The sequence below is a fragment of the Ceratotherium simum genome, chromosome 8 (assembly GCF_057802395.1).
Source record: "Ceratotherium simum simum isolate JZ-2026a chromosome 8, ASM5780239v1, whole genome shotgun sequence".
Taxonomy (NCBI): domain Eukaryota; kingdom Metazoa; phylum Chordata; class Mammalia; order Perissodactyla; family Rhinocerotidae; genus Ceratotherium; species Ceratotherium simum.
In genome coordinates, this window is record NC_141907.1 from 72020089 (window position 1) to 72041736 (window position 21648).

General features: G+C 39.7%; 1 long non-coding RNA gene across 2 annotated transcripts in view; it reads right to left on the reverse strand.

Annotated features, from left to right (window-relative positions):
- The window catches only part of LOC147916501 (uncharacterized), a 111526-nt gene that overhangs the window by 12467 nt on the left and 77411 nt on the right, over positions 1–21648 (reverse strand). The window contains exons 3-4 of one of the 2 annotated variants that reach the window (XR_015552947.1): positions 17882–18021; positions 16331–16607 (exon numbers count right to left, since the gene is read on the reverse strand). This is a non-coding gene — a long non-coding RNA (uncharacterized LOC147916501). Of the gene's footprint in view, positions 1–16330; positions 16608–17881; positions 18022–21648 lie in introns of those variants that run through there. The other variant, XR_015552946.1, reaches the window with a different exon arrangement.

Sequence of the window (21648 nt, forward strand, 5' to 3'; positions counted from 1 at the left end):
AAAATGAGAGATTCAAAATGAAAAAAAGGTGAGACCGGTGGGGGAACAATTCAGCTAAAGGATAAAAGCTTATTTCCACTATGGTTTAAATCTCAGAAGAACTATAAACATTTTCTCATGGATAAATCAATATAACTAAGATTTTGACAAGCTTGTGGGCAGAGTCGCCATATATATATCAGGAGAATAAATGGCTTTTATTAGAGTTGCCAGATTTAACAAATAAAAATAAAGGAGGCTGAGTTAAACTTGAATTTCAGATAAATAATGAATAATTTTTTAGTACAAGAATTCTCCATGCAATAATTTGCCTCTGTGAAATATTTGGGACACATTTATAGTAAATAAATGATTCGTTATCTGAAATTCAAGTTTAATTGAATGTCGTGTGTTATATCTGGTAACCCTATCCCTATTTGATTTGGTTTTAGGTGGAGCAGGGAGTGGGATGGGTAGAAAACTCTTACACACACACACACACACACACACACACACACATGCATGCATACACATGCGCACACACACACCAAAGAGGGCTGATATGCAAAGCCTTAACTAGAACTTACACTTTCATATAAACCTGAAAGCAAATTTTAAATGGGCGTAGTGATGGAAAGTAGATAGCAGGAAGGAGTAAGAAGACAAAAATTCATTCATCTCTTTATCTATTCATTTATAAGATATATGGAGCATCTACTATGGAGCCAGACAATGTTTAGACCTTGGGCTAATGAAGATGAAGAACCCTGTCCTCAGAGTGAGTTTAGTCTGATTCCTAACAGATGTAAGGCATTCATTGTCCCCTAACTTTTCATTTTGAAAAATATCAAGCCTTCAGAAAAGTTGAAGACTAGAACACTAGCACTCTCACTATACCTTTCGCCTGGACTCAACAATAGCCAACATTTGCCATGTTTCTGTCCTCTCTTTCCTCTATTTCTGTGTGCCTCTCTTCGTATCTATACTGCTTTGCCAAACCATTGAAGAGTGATTGCAGACATCATGATATCATGAGGCTCCACCCCTAAACACTTCGGCATTTAGTATAAGAACAAGGAATTCTCCTACATAGCCACATTACCATTATTATTCTCATTCACAAGAAATTTAACATAGATATGATAGCATTTTCTAATATACTGCCCATTTTCAAATTTTCCCAATTATTCCAGTGATGTCCTCTACTGCTAACTCATTTAATCCTCACAAAACTCTACCAGGCAGGTAATATTGCTATCTCCCATTTTACTGATGAAGGGGCTAAAGCACAAAGAGGATATGCAGTTTGTACAAGGTCACAAGCAGCAAAGCTGGAGTTAAAATGAAGACAGCCTGGCTTTAGAATCTGTGCTCTTCCCCAGGATGCTGTATTCATTCATGTGTATTCATCTGTATATACACTATACTGATGAGAGGGCAGGAAAAAGCTAATGATGAGAACATTGCTGAAAAATGAGTCTTGTCGTATATCACAATATTCTTAGAACCAGCATGTTTTATGTCTTCAGCCCTAAGAATATTTTCAAAGCAAGGATCTTCTCATATTTCTAGTATATCTTTCTATATAGGCAGCTTGTATTGTGCAAAGTGCATGAGCTCTAGAGTTAGACGGGTTTGAATAATGGTGTTATTGAGAGTAAATTAATTTGCTTCTCTAGTCTTTATTACCTCATCTCCTACGTGAGGAGCATACTCAGTGTGTTGCTGTTCCATCTGATGCTGTTTTGAGGTACTCAGGATCATCACATCGCTCCTCTCCACTGCCCCTCCGCTCCCCATCTTAACACTTAGGTGCATCTGATAGTAATAGAATTATCTGGCCATAAAAATTGTTTTTTAGGAACTCATAGAATATTTTTTTTGTCCTAATGCATCTTTGTAAACAAAAGCTTTTGATGAGATTGAGGCCTTGGGAAAAGTGTAATCATTACTGTTTATTAGTCAATGTAAGTAATGTTTACTATTTATTTGTGACTTATTGTCACAAACTATCTCAATATATAAAAGAATCATCAAGTGTTAAATTTGGAAAGGATCTTTGCAATCTGTAATGTTAATTTATTAATTTTTATTCATTTTTCTATAGCAAAATGGCTAAATCTTTTCCTTTATGGTTTCTTCCTTTGCTTTTGACTCATGTAATGTGGGTGCTGCTCCCCACTATCCTACCTTACGGATTCGAGCTAGCTCACTTAGATCCCCGAGTGCAGAATGGTAAGTGTTCCCCGCCATCGCTCCGAGCATCTAGGAGTTTCCTTTAGACTAGTGGGGTTTTTTAGGAGGACTGTGGCAAGGTGTTCACTTGGGTAGGCAATGGCCGCAGAGGAGAGATTCACAGCCCAGCACAACACGGACACCAGCACGAGTGGGCAGTCAGATGGTGAGGCCTGTAGACAACCACTGCCCAGGACCTAGATGGAAGCAACACGAAGTTCTTGGATGAAGGCCAAGTGGTGGGCTGGTGAGGGCTATGATTTAACCCAGCTCCTAGGTACCCCAGTGATGCCCCTTATAGCAGTTCTCTCAGCCATACCATGGAATACCTTCTGCCCCCCTCTTGGAATATTTTTCCTACTTAGAACCACACATTAGAGTTCCAGCCTCCTTCTGCCATCCTAGCTAGCTAGCCTCCCTGGCCTCTTGCTCCCATTTCCCAAATTATTAGAAAAGAAAGAGGAATATTTTTATTCTTCCCAGGGAAAGATAATCCTTCCTCTAAGAATGGATCAAATGACTCCTTTGAATAGAGAAAAGATAAAAAGTGAAATAAGCTATGATCATATTTGGGGGAAAAATAAAGTTATATTCTCCTGCCCATAGAAAATTCTTTTGCCATTGTACATATATCAAAACCAGTCTGTAGCCACGGCAGAGCTCCTCGATGCCTGTTAATATCTGTTCTCCCTTCTCTCTCTCTGAGTCGTAGAACTCGGGTTTTTTTAACTAGGCCTGTGGCTACAGAATAAACTCTAATTTCTTCTACTTCCCTTGGAACTACATGTGGTCATTCTATTTGAGTTCTGGCCAGGTATACATTTGATGTGTACAATTTCTTTGTTGTCTCCCTAAAGAGAGTATTATTCAGTTTCCCTTTCTCCAATTTCTCTCTCCTACTGGCTGGAACTCAACCATGGTGCTGAGACATCTATGACAGTGTGCATGAAGCAACAATCTATGGATGGCAACATGACGAGATAGAAAAAGTCTCGCTCCAAGGAGCATCACACCAGCTCTGGATACCCAACCTCTAGAAAGAAAACTTCTATTTTCTTTAAGGCACTGTGATTATGAGTCTCTATTGTTTACAGGCAAAATAATTCTAACTCAGTAGTTCCCAAAGTGTAGTCATCAGATCAGCATCATCAGCATCATCTGAGAACTTCAAATCTAGAGGCCCACCCAAGACCCAAGACCTACTGAAACTCTGGGGGTGGACAGGGGATTCCAATACACCTTAAAGTTTGAGAACCACTATTTTCATTATAATAGCTAAAGCTTATTATATGCTTACTGTGTGCCAGTTCTATTCTAAGCCTCTTACATACACTACTTCATTTAATTCTCACACTTACTGTAAGTTAACTCCATTTTACAGGTAAGGAAAGTGAGTTACAGAGATGTTTAGCCACTTTCTGAGATAATACAGCTGATAAATGGAGGAAAGGAGACCTCTTCTGGAGTCCACACCCTAGATACCTCTCAGAGCTTCTTTCTTTATACAGAAAAGTCAGTCTGTTAAAATAAGTGGATTTAACCGGGAATTGGAAGAGGAAATTTTGGATAAGAGCACATGTAACAACCCTAATGATGCTTTACTGTTTGGTTCTTTAGAGTTAATAAGAAGATGTAATTTTACAGGTTTTACATCAGGCTCAGGTGATCAAAGGAAGATCTCTTTGACAACAGAGACTGCTAGTACACATGGAAATACCCTTTCGTGCTGTTGTCAAAATAGGACAACACCTTGTCCCTTGTCAAGCAGTCGGGCATTCCCTAAGCAGCAGTGTGATTCATGATAGGGCCATGAGGACCTCGACTGCAGCTGTGAGGTTGGCTCCCCACAATTCCATTGATTTGGCCAGTAGGGAGGCAATGAACTCAAATGGAGACAAGCAGTTTATTACTTACACAGAGAACAAAAGCAGGATCAGCATGGTGTCAGCTCCCTGCATCCCTGGTCCCACAAGATGACACTGAACCTGAAGGGCCAGATGATAGATGGCACAGGTGGTAGGTCATTCTGCTGCTGAGGAGCAAGCTCTCACCTATAGCCAAGCAGACAGACTTACACAGAAATCTGCAGTTGTACCCAATGGGGGATGAGGTTGAAAGTCCTCTGCTCAACTGAAACCGGGAAGATGGATGAGAAATGGCCTTGTGACCATCTCCCATAAGGTAAGGAGGTGCATAGGAAACTGTCTGTGGCATCTCTTCACCAGGCTGCTTATCCCTCCTTGTTCCAGGCACAGGGCACTTTGCCAATACTCAGGTCGGACTGTAGTCAATCCTTGTCCATGTGGTCTATACAGAGACTTGCAAGGTTGTCAGAGTGCTGCTCCCCTACACACCTCTTCCAGATACCAAGGTTTGGGAGGCTTATGAGTGTCCGGGACCTTCTAGGGACGGCTAGCCACACAGGGGAGTTAGGATGGGCTAAGAAAGGTCTTAGGGCAGAAGAGGATTACGTCTGAGAGATGATCCATGGCAGACACGCGGGCCCTCACCAGGCAATGGTATGCTAAAAGGCTTCCTATCACAGGCCACAGTGTGGGGGGGATGGTGTGTGGTTATTAGCATGGCCACAGGGCAGCTGCTTCTCAGAGATGACTCTGCCCCTCTCTCTGTGGTCACCCTAGGTCCCATCCCCTCATTTCAAGTCCCTCTTACCTCCTTCAACATGATGCCTCAATTAAGATCCTCCCCAGCTGGCATCCCAGTGACCCATATTTAATCTGTGGGGAGCCCCCGCTTTTCAATTTATTTGTGACATATACTCTACACCCTGCTTCTTTTATTGCTGGCCCTATTCATTTTCTACCATTCTTTCCTCTCTTAACAAAATTTTCGCCTTGCAAAACTAAAGCTTTGGCTTTCAAAATGATCGTTTCTGCTGAGAGCTTCAAGAGCGTAGTTCAGAACTGAAAAACCAAACGTTGACTTTCTTTCCATTTGGATTCCTCTCATTAAAAAAAAAGCAAAACCAAATCCCAATCCATCTCCAGGCAAAGTGAATGCCTCTGAATGACAAGGAGAAGAAATAATGAAAGAGTAAGAAAAGCAGGAAAATGCAAATACACTCTTTTGAAAAGGATAATCTAATGTCAAGAAATGCAAGTCTCACTTTACAAACAGGATCAATATCAATTAAAAGGAAACCATGAAGCAATCACTTGGACATTTGTTTATCCAAGCGCAACTATTTGTAAATATTTTCTGCCCTTAGATCTTTACAATACTCAGTGGGTTAAAAACTCATTAACTCAATTTGTTGGTCTAAGAATAAAAGTTCCCATGCAACTTACATTCTGTTGTATTTCGTTCTTTCTCAGGGGGCTTCCCCCCTTGTATTTCATGACTTCCAGAGTCCAAGAAGATAAGACCTCCATCAATGTGTGCAAAACTTGTCTTATCTCTTTTCAAAATACCAATTCATCCTTCACTATTTTAGTCAGGGGGCAGCAAACTCTCTGTAAAACAGAAGTCAGCAAACTTTCTCTGTAAAGCACTAGCTAGTAAATATTTTTGGCTTTGCAGGCCATATGGTTTCTGTCACAACTACTCACTCCAATCTGTCACTGTAGCAAAGGCAGCTATAGGCAGTATGTAAACAAATGAGCATGGCTGTGTTCCAATCAAACTTTATTTGCAAAAACACGTGATTGGCCAGATTTGCCCAGCAGGCCATAGTTTGCTGACTCCTGTTTTAGATGATTGTATCAAGTCACAACCATGAAGGAAATGATTAATTAAAAAATTTAGTTATTGTTAATTACTTAGGATATAAACAAACTATCAGTGAACTCACTATCTTTTTCTGTTCTTTTCCAACTTGAAGCTTGGCCTTTTGTTTCAAACTCTTTAAAAAATTCAGTAAAATTTCTAGTGTTTGATATAGTAATGTGTGAATTGTCTCCTTTCTGCAGGTGCTTAATAAAATGCTTCTGACAGTTCCTGGACCTAAACACATCGAGGAGTATTACCTTAGATAAATAATATTTAAAGATAATTTTTTCACTACACTAATTATCTTTTGAAATTTTGTGACAGAGATTTTCAGGTAAGTCTCACCCTTTAGCCAGCTGAGGGAAAGCTTGATCTAGATTCTAGCTATAAGACAGTAATATAAAATCAACAGCACAACATAAACCATTATTTATGCTGTGTAGAATGTGTTATCGAATCCAGTACTGTGATGGTTAATTCTATGAGTCAACTAGACTGGTTCAAGCAGTGCCCAAATTAAACATTATTTCTGGATGTGTCCGTGATCATGTTTCTGGATGAGATTAGCATTTGAATAGGTGGACTCAGTAAAGTAAATTGCCCTCCTCAATGTGGGTGGGCATTACCCAATCCATTGAGGGTTTGAATAGAACAAAAGGCAAAGGGAGGAGGAATTCGCTCCTTTTACTTCCTGCCTGCCTGTTTGAACCGAGACATCTGTCTTCTCCTGCCCTTGAACTGGGATTTACACCATCTGCTCCACTGGTTGTCAGGCCTTCGGACTCAGACTGGATTTATACCACCAGCTTTCCTGGGTCTCCAGCTTGCAGATGGCAGACTGTGGGACTTAGCCTCCATAATCATGTGAACCAATTTCTCATATAAATCTCTTCATATATATATATTACTGGTTCTGTTTCTCTGGAGAACTCTTGCTAACACAAGTACACCAAACGTTTGAGAGTAATTTTCAGTGACTATCAGGGACTGACTGAGCTACATTTATTCTCCAGAGATGGCTCCAATACTATCTCCCATTCCACAAGCTCTTCTGCAACGTAACGTTGCCACTTCTCCATCAAGGCATGAAACCTATTTCTGGACTCCTTTGAATCTGATGCTTTGATCAATATAGTGACAATGACTCCATAAAAATTCTAAGTTTAGCTCACAAAACTGGCCTACCAATTTCTGCTTTCTGCTCTGGAGGCCCTGCAGGGTCTCAAGATTGGAGAGGCCTCCTGAGAAAGAACAGAACATAACAGAATGTAATTTGCAGTGGGAACTTTTATTCTTAGATCAACAAATCCAGGTAATGAGTTTTTAACCCACTGAATATTTTAAGTCTTGAGCCACCATATAAGAAGTCCAACCTATTCTGTCGGAAAGAGAAGTCATGGCGGAGAAGCACCAAGGCACCGTCTTGGATGTGCAGCCCAGTCAAGTCTTCAGAACTCCTGCACCTGCCCTTCTCTTAATGTCCCAAATGAGAGATCCCAAGTGAGGGCCTCCCAGCTGAGTCAAGTCAATCCATAGAACCTTGAGAGAAAACAATAAATTTGTGTTTTAAACCACTAAGTTTTGAGGTAGTTTGCTACACAGCAATAGATAATTGGAACAGGAACTGACAAGCAGAGAGAAAATCTGGATCCATGAGAATTAAGAAAGTCATGAGAGAAGAGCCAAAATAAAATAATAACACAATGCAGATAAACACAAAGTTAAAAAGTAAAAACTGAGACGGCTAGATATGCCCCAATTTGTTAAAAAAAAAAAATTAGTACGTGTCCAAAACAATGAATGAATAGCTGGTAAATGTCATCATGTTCTGTCTCCAAAAGAGAAGATTCTTGGTCCTGAGAAAACAAAACGGCAACCTCTGAAAAAGGCTATTTTGAGAATGAGAAATATTTCCCCTTGAGGTCACACAACAAAGTTTTGCAGCTAGTTCCAGCAATGTCTCCAAGTCCTGAAGGGAAGGACTGGTATCATTATAATTATATTTTAACTACATCCTCTGAGTTACATTTTAAGGTGTAATAAGACAGCTTTCTAATATAAAAATAAAAGCAAATTATATTGATGTGTCTTCTCTCTGCTGTAATAGCTGAATGAGTAAACAAGCAGCCTAGAGAAGTGAACACAGCTAGCTTCACACTGTTCCGTGACCCTTTGTGGTTCCATATCTGGCTGAAATTTTTATGTACTTCTGCTGAAATTCCCAAACACCGAGAGAAAAAAATAATAAAAATAATTTTGGGGTAGATGAAACAACTTACTTGGTTGTAAGTGATGGTTTAGAAAAACTGACCTTTTTTAAACTTAGGATGAATATTGATACTCATGAATGAACATATTTAGAACAGAAACATTTTCTTCTGCTAAAAACAGGGCAAGACTCCCAGTACATTCATTATGGACTCTCTTCTGGAGATCAGTGAGGAACAAACACTTATGAAATGCCTGAAGCCTTGACAAAGCTCTAAGGGTCTGTATGGTAAAGAGGAGATTGCTCAACAAGGACCTCTCTTCTCTACTCACAACACTGTAAAGATGCCTCCACTGATTGAGGAGAGGAACTGCGGTATATTTGTTGTGTATATAAATTAGAAAATAGAGTTATTTCAGTTGGTCAGAACATATGGAAATATGTACAGGATGTGTTTGCCTCTGTCTAAGACGATACAGAGAATGTGTTGCATACTAGTCTTAAGAATAATTTGGATCAACAACAACAGCAACAAAAAAAGAATAATTTGAAGACCAAGATCCCAGAGGATAAGATTTCCTACATTTTGAAAATATACATCAAAGCAATTGGGCCTAGAGCATGAGTACAGAGAAGATGTGTGGAAGGTTCCAGAAATAAATGGGAAAACAAAACAAAACAAACCCTTACTCATGGATGAGGGTCCAATAGCCGGAACTGATAGTGTATGTTCCTAGTTTGCTAACATTTTATACGCTTGTCCTCACTCAACTGAAGGGTAAGAAATGAAAAAACCACCACATGATGAAACACGTTCCATGGACTACTTTCATCTAAAAATCTCTATGAGGAGCAACTCTACATGTCAGCCTGGCCCAGGAAAGCTAGGCTAGCTGCATCCTCGGGGAGGTGGCCATTCTTGAGCCGTGAACCAAGAACCAGAAGTTCAAGTGTCCATTTCTTGCCCTTCTCTATTGCTTCCTAGTTTTGTTTAATTTTGTTTTGTTCTCCAGTTAAATAGAGATTGTGTGAGGATAAATAACCTTTTTTACAGAACCCTGGCCTTCATCTTTGGTTATAGGTTCCTAAGAAATGTTACGGCAAAACTGTTTATTACACAAAAACATTTAGGAAAATTATGTTGAGTTTTTGAGGTTCAAGCTCAACCGGGGGAAAGTTTCAAGAGGGTAGAAATAATACCTTGACCTCACAGAACTTCAGCAAATGATCATTCTCAGTTTTTTCCCCGGAGTTTCTTCTCTGCAACCCTCCAGTCAGAATACACTCTTTTTTTTTTTTTTTTCCTTTTTTTGCTTTTGTCAATTGTAGGTTCTAAATTTAAGGCTCAAGTTGAATTTTTTTTTTTTTTTTGAGCGTTGAATTCATTTTAGCTTTGGGAACATATATATTTAGCTACTGCCAGTTTACTCCTTGGTAAGACTAATAGCTAAGTCAATTTTTTCTCTTAAAATTCTGTGAATTTTCTTTCACAGAACACAAGTTTGTCTAGATAGAATTAAACACTTTCTCATCATTTAAATGAAAGGGAAATCTCTTACACACTAAAATTGTATGGAAAGAAGGAAAAACAAAGAAAAAGCACATTTGAGAAATATCTGAAACTATGAAATAATATCAATAAAAAAACAACAAACATTTTCTAAGGCTGCACCATAAACAAGGCAAATACCAGGTGCCTACTGTTTCACTTGGATCATTCAAAAGTATAAAGTTAATAGTATAGAACAGTGTACAACCTTAAAATACTGCAGAGTTTCTAATTGTTATAGAAATTCCTGAATTATTCGTTGCCTTAATGGAATATTAAAATGAGCATGTTTGTGGTATTCACATCTGTCCGCTGTTTATATGGCTTTATATTTCTCTTCAGTCTTATGCTTGACTGAGCACTCTTGCCTGTCGTCTCCTTTCCTTCCATTTCCTTGTTATTCTCTTTCTGTATCACCCCCATCCTCTGCACTTTGCTGAAATTCTGGTCATTAATATTCACCATGTCTAGAGAAATAGCCCACCATTTGCTCTTAAACTTCAGTTGTATTATTTCTTTCACCATTTCATTGCTTTTTTCCCCCTCATCAAATAAGTCACAGAAGAAGACGTGGTAGGAAAATAAACAGAGGACACAAAGGAGGTACAGAAGCATGGCATCTGAATACCAGATTATTGTTTAGTAATGGGAAGAATGGGTGGAACGGGTAGGTGTTATTTATTTATCACTTAATTTAGAATTAGGTACTGGGCTAAGTGCCTTGTAGACATTTGTTAATTTAATGCTTACGTTGATTTTATGAGACAGTATAGTGCAGTGCTTTTCAAACCTCACTTTGGAGTCAGATTGCCTAATTACAAATTCTGGCTTTTTTTTTTTTGAGGAAGATCTGCCCTGAGCTAATATCTGCCAATCCTCCTCTTTTTGCTGAGGAAGACTGGCCCTGGGCTAACATCCATGCCCATCTTCCTCCACTTTATATGGGACGCCGCCACAGCATGGCGCAACAAGCGGTGCATCGGTGCACGCCTGGGATCCGAACTGGCGAACTCGGGGCTGCCCCAGCAGAGCGCGCGCACTTAACCACTTGCGCCACTGGGCCGGCCCCACGAATTCTAGCTTTTATACTTGCTATATACGTGACCCTAAACAAGCCACTTAACTGCTTTACATTCCATCACTAAAATCAGGACGATAGTTCCAGTGCCTACATCGTAAGAGTTGTTGTAAACATTAAATGAGTGAATGCACCACACTTAGAATAATGCTTGGATTATGGTAATCACTCAATGAAAATTTAGCTTCTTACTATGCTCTCCATTTTCAGATGGAGAAACTGAGGCTCACAGAAGTTCGATTTAGTTGCTTAAGCAACTGACCACGGCAAACAAGTGGTAGAGTCAGTATTTGAACTCAGGTCTGTTCGACTCCAAAGCCACTAGAGTTAAATGTCTCCATGTCAATGACAATGTTCAAATATTCTAAAATACATGGTTGAATGGTTGTGAATCAACAGTGGCCTAAGCTCAACAGCTCAAATTTCAGTCCTGGCAAGTGTTTTAAAGAGCTCCAGACACTCAGAAGAGGATCTGCAGAATTTGGATAAAGCGAAAATAGGGATTCAGCCTGAACTAGAAAAGACATCGTTCTCTCAGCTGAAGCTGTCCAAGGGCTCTTTTGTTTGTTTATTTTGGTTTTTGTCTGTTTTGGAAGTTAGGAGAAATTGTGAGTTTACACTTAAATCTCATTATATATTATTTACAGTCTGTTAAAATTGTGTTTAACTATAGGTGGTTCTTATCACTTGGTATGGGTTAAAAAATTCTTACATTATCTTTCATTGATGTTTCACATACAGTTCTAATGTGAATTACCCTTCCAGGTATTATAATATTTTTAGACTGAATGAACTGAACTATTGCAGTCATGATTTTGGTGGCCAGATTTGGTAAAACAGGAGAGCAGGCATCCCCCTAGAAAGGTTTATTCTGATACGGGCGCGCTACTTGTTTCACTGAAAACGTCAGTGTCCTGAACTGACCATTTTATGACATTCATATCCAAACCCAAAACCTCAATATTTCCGCCAAAACCACTTCTTCTGCGGTTTCCCCTATATCAATAAAAGGCAGCTTCATCCTTCCAGTTGCTCAAAGCGAAAACCTAGTGTCATCCTTGATTCTTGATTTTCTCTCACAACCCACATCTGGTACATCAGCGGATCCTATTGGCTTTACTTTCAAAATATATTCAGAACATGACCACTTTTCCCCATCCCTCCTGCCACCACCCTGGTTCAAGTTCTAATCATCTCTTCCTTGGATTATCACAAGAGCTTCCTAGCCAGTCTCTGCCTTTTCCTACTTCAGTCAGTCCCTCAGTTCCTCCTCTGCCCAAAACCTGCGTGGGCTTCCGTCTCACTCAGGGGAAAGTCAAGACCTTTTGATAACCCACAGGCCCTACATGATCTGCCATCTACTACCCTTCTGACGTCATTTCCTCATTCAGTCCCTCCAGCCAAACTGACCTCTTCTCTGTTTCTGGAACAGCCAGCAGGCTCTTGTCTCTGGGGCTCTCCTCTTCCTCTTCCTTCTGCCTAGAATGTTCTCCTCTTAGTTGTCACATGTCTACAGGTCTTTACTCAAAAGTCACCTTCTCAGTGAGGCCCTCCCAGGACTCCCTACCTAAAATGTCAACCCAGTATCCCTACCCCCAATCTTGCTATCCCCCTCCCTGCAATACATTTTCTTCTTAGACTTAGTCTGTGTCACTACCTAACACAATATATGTTACTTATTTAGCTGGTTGACTGTCTGTCTCTGCACCAGGTTATAAATTCCACGAAGACAGGGATTTTTTTCTGTCTGTTTTGTTCATTGCTGTGTCCCCAATGCCTGCCACATAATAGGCACTCAATACATTTTTGTTACAGTTGCTGAATTTAATTCAGATAACATTGAAGTTTTAAACTTTCTACATAAAAGGATAGCTAAGATATTTTCCACTTATAAACTTGTTAGTTATTCAGTCTGTCCTAATTAATAGTTCTGAAATCAATTTTAATTATCTGACAACACGATACACCAAACTGAGGTATTTATATTTTCTGTTCATCCCACTTTCTGGAACATTTGATAGCAGCTTTCCACCACAAAAACATTTTTAGATTAAAATTACTTTGCCCCCTATGGTTATCTGTGGGCACTGGTAACAAATTGTTTGCTGTTGCTAAGTGAGCCAATGCTGATTGGCCATTGGGAACTCTGACAAACTTTAAATTTCAGCAAAATGCCCAGAGACTGTTAATCCTGCAGAAGAAGCCAGGTATTCTGAAGGTAAAAGACACCAGGTAACTTGACTCTCTTGATGTTCTCGATAGCAAATAGCTTTGCAAAGTAGTTGTTTACATTTTCAAGATGCATGCCATGCAGGTAGGGAGATTGCTTTTGAAAATAAAAGCAAATTTAAAGTATCCTCTGTGAGCACAACTGTGTAATATTTTATGCTTTGTTTTATAAAATAGAAAATGTGTTACCAAGCTCTAGAAATTATCAACTATAATTGATGGCTTGGTAGCAACTTTCTCTTTGATTTAACTATTAATATTATTAAGATCCACAACAATTCAAAGACTAATTTTACTCCACACCTTCACTTACAAACCAGAATAAGGATAATGTGATCATATTTATACTTTCAAACCATCTGTGCAGATATTTCTGCTGATAGCATTAATTCATTTGACAAATGACTTGTATTGTCTTGATCTCTAAAATGCTTGGATGGCTAAATTATACTTAGAATTAAGGTCCTTAAAATTGTATTATTTTAGAAGATAATAGTCTAGAATTTTAGAATATATTTAATGTTATATTTGCTTATTGAAATGAAAGATTTTACCTTGAAATGTTTAAAGATTGCAACAGTATTTAGATTATTTTTCCCATTAAAAGTGCTTTTCCCCAAGTAATCTCAAAAAGAGGTGTAAATTTTTTATTCTCATATTGTTTGCTACATGTCTGTATGGTAGTTAGTAAAATACCTAATGTTCATCAAAACCAACAGATTAGTAGTTCAAAGTCATGTTGACATTTTCTTTCACTCTAATGGCTACTTGACTTAAATGAGCTCACTGGATCATCTTAGTATATTTACCAAAGTATAAACATGGACCTTTATCCGTAGCTAAATGTTAATGTTTTAAACATAATTTTGTTGAGCCTGATATAAAATATGATTTGCCTTTAAATCAATTACATGTAGCTTTTTCTGTAATAAGATAAAAGAATAGAAACATTCAAGGTGGCATAGAGTCCTGATTAGGGACACTGCCTCTATAGTCCATTGCCTGGATACTAACCGTAGTTCTGCCCCTGAATACCTGGGAATTCTGGGGCAAGTTATTTGACTTTCTGAGCTTATTTCCTAATCTCTGAAACAGGAATAGTAAGACCACCTAACTCACAGGGTTGTGGGAGGCTCAATTACTTGAACACGTATAAAATTTTTAGAGCAGTGCTTGGCTCGTTTTAGTATTCAATAAATGTTAGCTATTAATATGAGTATTCCATAAATTGTTTTACTCTCCAACCCACTGAGGCTGCTAGCTCAGATACATTGCTAATGAAAATAAGGACACGTATTGAGGCACCAGCCTAGGAGCCGACAAGATTTCATTCCTCACAGTGGGCCTGCTACCCTGGCAGACTCATCTCAAGAGTCTGAAAGGAGTTGCTATACTAACCTAATGTTATTACGAATTATATAAATAAATAAATGAAATGATCTCTCTCTAAAGACAAACGGGAAAAGTTTGAGCTGACAACAGAGCAGATAAACATGTCTATAAAATTCATTTCCATCAACTGACTTCATTGTTTTAATAATATTGGACAATTTTCATTTCACATTGGAATAATTAGACATCTGAAAGCTCTTAGACTAACATGTCTGCACTTGGATATAAATTATACAAAGTTTTTTTTAAAAAACAAAAGGAAATAGAGTGCTAGGTGGAAGAATGTTTGTATATGCTTTTGTGTTTTATTTATTCTTGTGGCTGCAGTCTATAGTTGGCAATGCTTTAGGGTAAAATATTGTCATCTTTTTACAGAGATTCTCAAAGATGCAAATTGTCTGTTTGGGACTGCTCCTTTTCAGTGTGACCTGGGCAGCACCAGTAAGCATTTACGAATTCAGTTATGCATCATATAATCTCTTGCTCTCTGTCTACTTTTCTTTTAAGCAATGTCTTTTTAAATTAGTGGCACTTACCGAGTTCAGTTACAGTAAAGTACAAGCAAAAACAAAGCACCCAGCCCTTGACACAAACGCCTGTCACCAGGAGGCCCTCCGTAAACATGTGCTCAATTACAAGATGTCACCACGTTGCCTTTTAAGAAACACCAAAAAGAGTATTTTGAGAAAACCAGTAGCCAGCCAGTGTTTCAAATCAGCTGACGCTAATGAGTGAGTGCTCAGAGACTCAAATTATAACACGTCAAAGAGCTTTTCAGTATTTCACTAAAAACCGAAAGAATTTGACTTGAATGTTTTAAGGCTAACCAACTAAATTTTATAAATAGATGGCAACAGAAAGGGACAAGAACTTTTCTGTAATTTTTATAACATCCCAACACTGTAGGATCCTGCTAATAGTTTTTTCTGCATCAGCGAGGCTAAAGATGGGAAAGTCCCTCTAAGCTTAACCTAAATTGAGCTCCAATTTCCTTTTGTGTCTTGTCTTCCCTCTGATTCACTGAGATGAGTACTCAGGATGTGACCAAATTATCTTGTGAGAGTGCTGAGTGTCACAGATATTTTCTGCAAGGCAGACACAGTGCTAATTAGATAATGTCTGAAGTATCCTAACTTCTCAGTACTCTCCAACCTTTTCAGTTGGAGAACCGGGGAAACAAGCAGTCATTCTGTTGCCAGAAGTACTTAAATATAGGCCCTGAGCGAGTGGGTGACCAGTTGAGTAACCCACTGACGAGCATGAGCCATGCGTTGGGTGAGGACGGCAGAAGCTAAGGGCAGGGCCCTCTCAGCACACATCCAACAGACCTGGGGGGCGGGGCTGCTTGAACTAGACATCTGCCAGGCCCAAGCCACACGCCTTAGCTCCATCAGGGCCACAGAGGGATGTGCTTAGGCAAGAGGGGGGTCGCGTAGGTCTTGCTGAACCAGCTCAATCCCACCAACTGAGGATGAGTCTATTTTGAGCAACACATTCCAAGGAACAGCTGGAGTGGCACTCTCCGACCGTCTTCCAGTAAATGTGCTGTGTCAACATCAATCCGGTGACCACTGGTCCAAGGCGGGTGCCAGCACTCCTCCCCAGGGGGAGACAATGCCGTCTCCATTACAGGGCCACATCCAAGCGCCGAGGACCGCCAAGTGGGTGTGGAGGAGAAGGGAGGGTGCGGACTGCAAATGCAAGAGGCTCGGCAAGGACAGGGGGACAACATTTGGAATTATGAATGGTTAAATGTGATGTTTTCTCCCAGATATAGATTCCATTTGAGCACTTATCTAAATTACTGAATAATAGGTTGGTGGTATCAGAAATTAGCATATACTGACTAGGGAATATAAAAGTTTCCCTCAACCCTCTTTGGGTGCCAGGCTGGGTCTGAAAATTGAACCGACAGAGAAATTAATAGGAGAAAAGCATACAAATTTTATTAAATTTTTACATGCATGTGGGAGCCTTCACAACAGAATGAAGACTCGAAGAAGTGAACAGAACGGGAAGCTTGTATACCTTTTAGACAAAGAAACAATACATTTGTGAAGAATTGGCAAGACAGGGGTTTGGGCCAGGTGTAGTCCACCTAGGGCTAGGTAGTCCTCGTCTTCCTCAACCAGGAAGGTAAGGGTTAGTTTAACAAGGTTTGTCTGCAGATTCCTCTGGTGCGTCTCTGAGCTGCTAAGACTCTGTCTCTAGAAAAAGGAGAATTTATTTCCAGCTTTTAGGCAGAAAAGGGGGAGCTTTTTCTGCTTTTCCTACTTTTTAATTGCCTTCAGTTCAAAATAATTTGTATGCCAAAGAGGCACGTTTTGGCGTGACATTCTAGTTTCCCTCAAAAACAAAATTTAAAAATGGAAGAAAATAAAAGATGATTATTGGGCCATGCGATTCAATTACTATTCATCAATATGGAGTTAAACTATAAAGGCTTTGTTATAAGTTATTTTGTTATAAGCTCATGATTTATTATCACAGACTATGTTAAAGTACTCTGTACTATCGAGTATGGTTTTAATACATGCATCTTGTGTATTCTGTAAGATATTGAATACCCCAAACTGTCATTTCTTTCTTTTGCTTAATATCCATCCAACTCATTTTCATGTGTTCTTTTTCCTATAGCCCTATTTCCAGAACTATTTTTACTGTTTTGATATTTTTGAAGACTGATGCAATGGTCTAAATTGGTATATGAAAGATCACATAGGAACTGACATAAAAAAGAAATACAGTAAAGGATAAAATTATAAAATATGCCTTGAAGGTACTTAATATAAACTTCAGCAACATTTCTTCTTATTAGTAAATATGTTTTTTTTAATATATCAGGTCATTTAAAATTTTACTATTTTACCCTTGGGACTTTGAGACAGAGAATTTAGGTTAAAATATCTCCTTTACTTCTACTACTACTAGCAGCTGTGTGAGTGTAGGCAATTCCATTTCTTCTACTGCCTTCTTCTAGGGGGTTATTATGGGAATCTGATGAGATTATGCATGTGGAAGCAGTTTACAAACTGTAAAGTGCTATAGAAATATAAGGTGTTATTGTGAAACTATTTCTTTTTCTAGAATGGAATGGAATGTTAGGCAGATCTGCCTTGGAGCCCAGCCAACAGGGTACTTTTACCAAAGTTTCGAGTTTATTTCTAAGATGATTTTATCAGTCAGAGTCCAGTCAGGACAACAAAATCCATGACAGGGAGTTCAGTGGAAGGATTTTATTTGGAGAATAGTTATAAAGCATAGAACGAACAGAAAGGGCAAATCAAGAGTGATGAGGCAACCCGAAGATGGAAGTTACTACTACTCTTGGGCTGGTGGACAAGGAAGCAGGTGGTGTTCCCAGTGCCCTGGGGTGGGGGGTAGTGGCCAGAGGAGGGGTGGCAGCAGGAAGTAGGACCATAAAGCAGATGCATCCCATCTAGAGATGCAGCCCCAAACGAGAGAGCAGAGAAGGGCATACCTTGGCTTTCCTCTCCTTCTACCCTCCAGTCTCAGGCCAGGCCTCCCTTCAGCCAAACCCAGACTGAAGCCAGATGGCAAAGGCGCTCGGGAAATGTAGTTTGCAGGGGTCATCCAGAGGGTGCAGGAGAAGCACGGTATCTGAAAGCAAGCAGGGTAATACCCAAATCTTATTGCAAGGAAATACAGAACTTTAAGGTTTATTCAGGCAGACTGCTCTCTAGATGGATAGGGCCTTTTTATCTAATCTTTCCCTTGAGGGTTTCTCTCTTATATGACTGATACCACCATGATGCCTGCTTCCACTTCAGCACACTCATTCAGACACGCACCAGTCCCACCCACGAGCCCTCTTGCCACATCTGCAATAAGCTAGGAGTTTCAAAAACAAATAAGGAAATTAAAATACTGAGAATAGAAGAATCGTTATGTCTGTTCCTTCTCTGGTAAGCTTGCTCCAGGATTCTCACATCCTCTTCTTCATGCTCTCCTGTGACACCTAAAGTTTAGCCCGAAAGCCTGGAACAAGCTGCCTGGGTCTCTTCTCTTTTAGTTTCTGGCCTTTCTTTGCTTCAATACTGCCTCTCATCCCCAGGCACCCTCAAGATATTTTGACACTTCCTTGTCCGATCAGAAGAAAGCATTTGTCCCAATCAGCAGGCCACCCGATTTTCCTTTCCTGGAAAGAAATATCTGCCCAGGTGACTGGCAAACATAAAGGCCCATCCTTAGGTTGGTCCTTCCCCTTACGTGCAGGGCTATGGTTTCACTCTTGCTGGACTATCAGCAGCATCATATCTGAACTCACACAGCAAGTACGTATGCAATCAATGCACATACAATGCACGTCACTGAAATCTGATTTGGATTCACTGATACAAAACAACTCCCAGTGTGCCAGTGGAAACTTCTTTTTCAGTGGATACTAATGACATCCAAGCTTTTTCACCTGGAGTAGCACCCCTCCCCATCTTGGCGGTTTTCCCGAAGTTGCTTGCGGTTCTTAATGAAGATGGCGCTGTCTCCCTCTGGCGGAGGAACGCTGGCGCCCTCTTGTAACACTGACACATATTAATGAGATGAGTGTGTCCATCTTCTTTTGGTCAGAATGATTTTCCACATTGAATAATACAACCCAGTGAGAGAAAAATAAATGAAACGTTTATCATTTGAAGAAGTGAATAAAAGGATGAATGCTGGGTGAAGCTTTATTTCTTGTTTCCTTACAGGCATCGCAACCACAGGCTGAGAAAACTAAGCAAGACTGTGTGGAAGAACAGAGGGTAAACAGGCTTATTCTTCTCAAATAAACACATTTCAACTCTGTAAAGAAAAAAGTCAATAAGAGGAAAATTTTAACGATCAAAACATTCTTATGTACTTAAAATGAAAATGCAAAATTGTACAACCTAATTTTGGCACTTGAACACACAATGTGTGATAGAAAAGAGAAGAGCATTCTGGATGGAGATTTGTTTCTCTTCAATATGATTTCTCCCTTCAGAGGGATAAGTGAGGAAAAATTCCGGGATATTGTCGTTAGCAAACAATATGTTCCCACCCATGTAATTGAGAACAAAGCAATAAATGAGGGAGAAAACAAAGAGAAAGGAGTTAACAAGTCCTAATGGGGATTCTGTTTACATGGTGTTGGTTTTCCAGACGTATCCAGAAAGTTCAAGCACCTCAGCCTTCATGTCACCCCATTGCAGCTTACTTCTGCCCACCACAGTTTCTCCTGGCAGTCTCAGAAAGTTCTGTTCTAAGAACCAACAATCTTCTGTTCTCTATCTCAGCTGAAAATTACACAGGCAAAAACTGCCAACTTAAGGGCTGAACGTTCCTGCTGTGAGTTTTGCCAATTTGACGTCAGACGTGAATACTGTAAAATCTGCCTTTCTCCTAATGCTCCCGCCTCCCCCGCAACTTGAAAATATTTCCAGGTGCTCCATTTCCATTGAGATTTGGTAATAAAATTGATAGGCCCTGGGGGAGAGAGCAGTTGACAGTCACCCTCAGGGAAAACAGGTTTAGAGATGTGCAGAAAAAGGAATGCGTTGCTGTCTTCAGGAGCTGGCTGACACACGCCCTCCTGTGGTTATAAGAAGTACTACCATTTGTCAGACGCAGAATTAGACTTCACCCAATATAAAAAGATAAGTTGTACTATCAAAAGGAGAACCAGAAAACTTATCAGTGAGAGATAAACCCATCTTAATACAATGTTGTGTTTTTGTAGATAACGTACAAGGGCCACCATGAGAAACATGGGTATTATATTTTTAAGTATGTTTACACATCACCTGGGAGGAAAAATCAAACTGACATAAAGGTAAGCTGAATCTCTGAGTCATGATCCTTCTCATGAGCAAACTCTGGCCTAACGCTAGGGGAGACCATAGGGGAGACAAAGGTTGCTTTCGCCTGCTCTGGGGTTTCTGTCTGTGGCTGGCGCCTTTGTCCTATTCCCACGGTCCCAGTCTCCTGCAGTGTCTCTGCTATGGAATTCTGTGTTCCAGAGGCTTCCTGACACAGACGGGCCACCCCATGCCCTGGCCCGAATCCCGCCCTGCTTCAGGCCCTGCCGCAGCAGGTGTGGTGCCAGTGGGGCCCGGATGCCCATGAGTTTTTCTTGTTATTTCTTCTGAGTAACGTTTGGTCTTTTGTAAGGAGGTTTTCTGGACGTATTCTACCAAATGCTCTAAGAGTGGGGATTAGGAGAAGTCGTGTTGGCCTAAAGAGTGACACATTTTAGTGTCCCTTAAATTCATTCACAGATGACTCCATCTGTGTCACGATGCTCAGAAGAGAAAGAACAAGGGCCTGGTCACTGAAATGGAACAGTAATTCTTTTCATTCAGTCCCTTCTTGCAGATTCATTGGCCAAAGAGCTGGAAACAGCTCAAAATGCCATCAGCAAAAGGACTATTTACTTTTTCCAAATCTGGCTTCATTTCCCATGAAAGCAGTAGTTTCCCTTCAGAATGTTATTTTGTTCTGCTCAATATTCTTTAGATGCATCTCTAGGACTTAGCTTCTCTAAGACTAACAGCCTGTTAAGCATATTTGTTGTAACAAATACATGTTGAGCTCTTACTATTGTGCAAGATACTATATGAGATAAAATGATTGCGAAAACTTAATTCTTTCTCTCCAGGATCTTAGAAAAGAAACAGAAGGCACTTACGAAAATCATTATAACGCAAGACAGTATGTGCAAAGTGCTTTGTGAGTGGTACCCAAAAAATCATGCTTTAGGGCTTGGAGTAGAAAAAGATTAGTTCCTAGTCTGAGTTTCAGGGAAAGCTACATATTGGAAATAATTGAACTGGGCATTGGAGGATGAGTAGGATTTGAGCAAACAAGTGGGTGGGAGAGGCCATGCTCCATGAAAATAATAATATGAGCCAAGGCATGGAGAGAAAAAAGGATAGCACAGGAAAGCAGACCAGTCAGCTAATACGCAGACCATCATACAGTCAACAATGCAATCAGAAATCATGTAACATAAGCAAATGCAAAACTGATTGACCATCACCATCACATACCACGATTTAAAAATTGTTTCATGTTTTCATTTACAAAAGAACTCTATTCGGTCTTTAATGAAATGCACACAATTCATTAGTGTACATGCTACTGTTTTAAAAGCAGTAAAAGCACCAAACATAAAACAAAACCTCCCACTTCAGCGTACGGTGGGAAAAAAATTAAGAAAGGATTATTATAATCTACTGATTTTTCAAATGCACTTGTTTAATGCAAAAG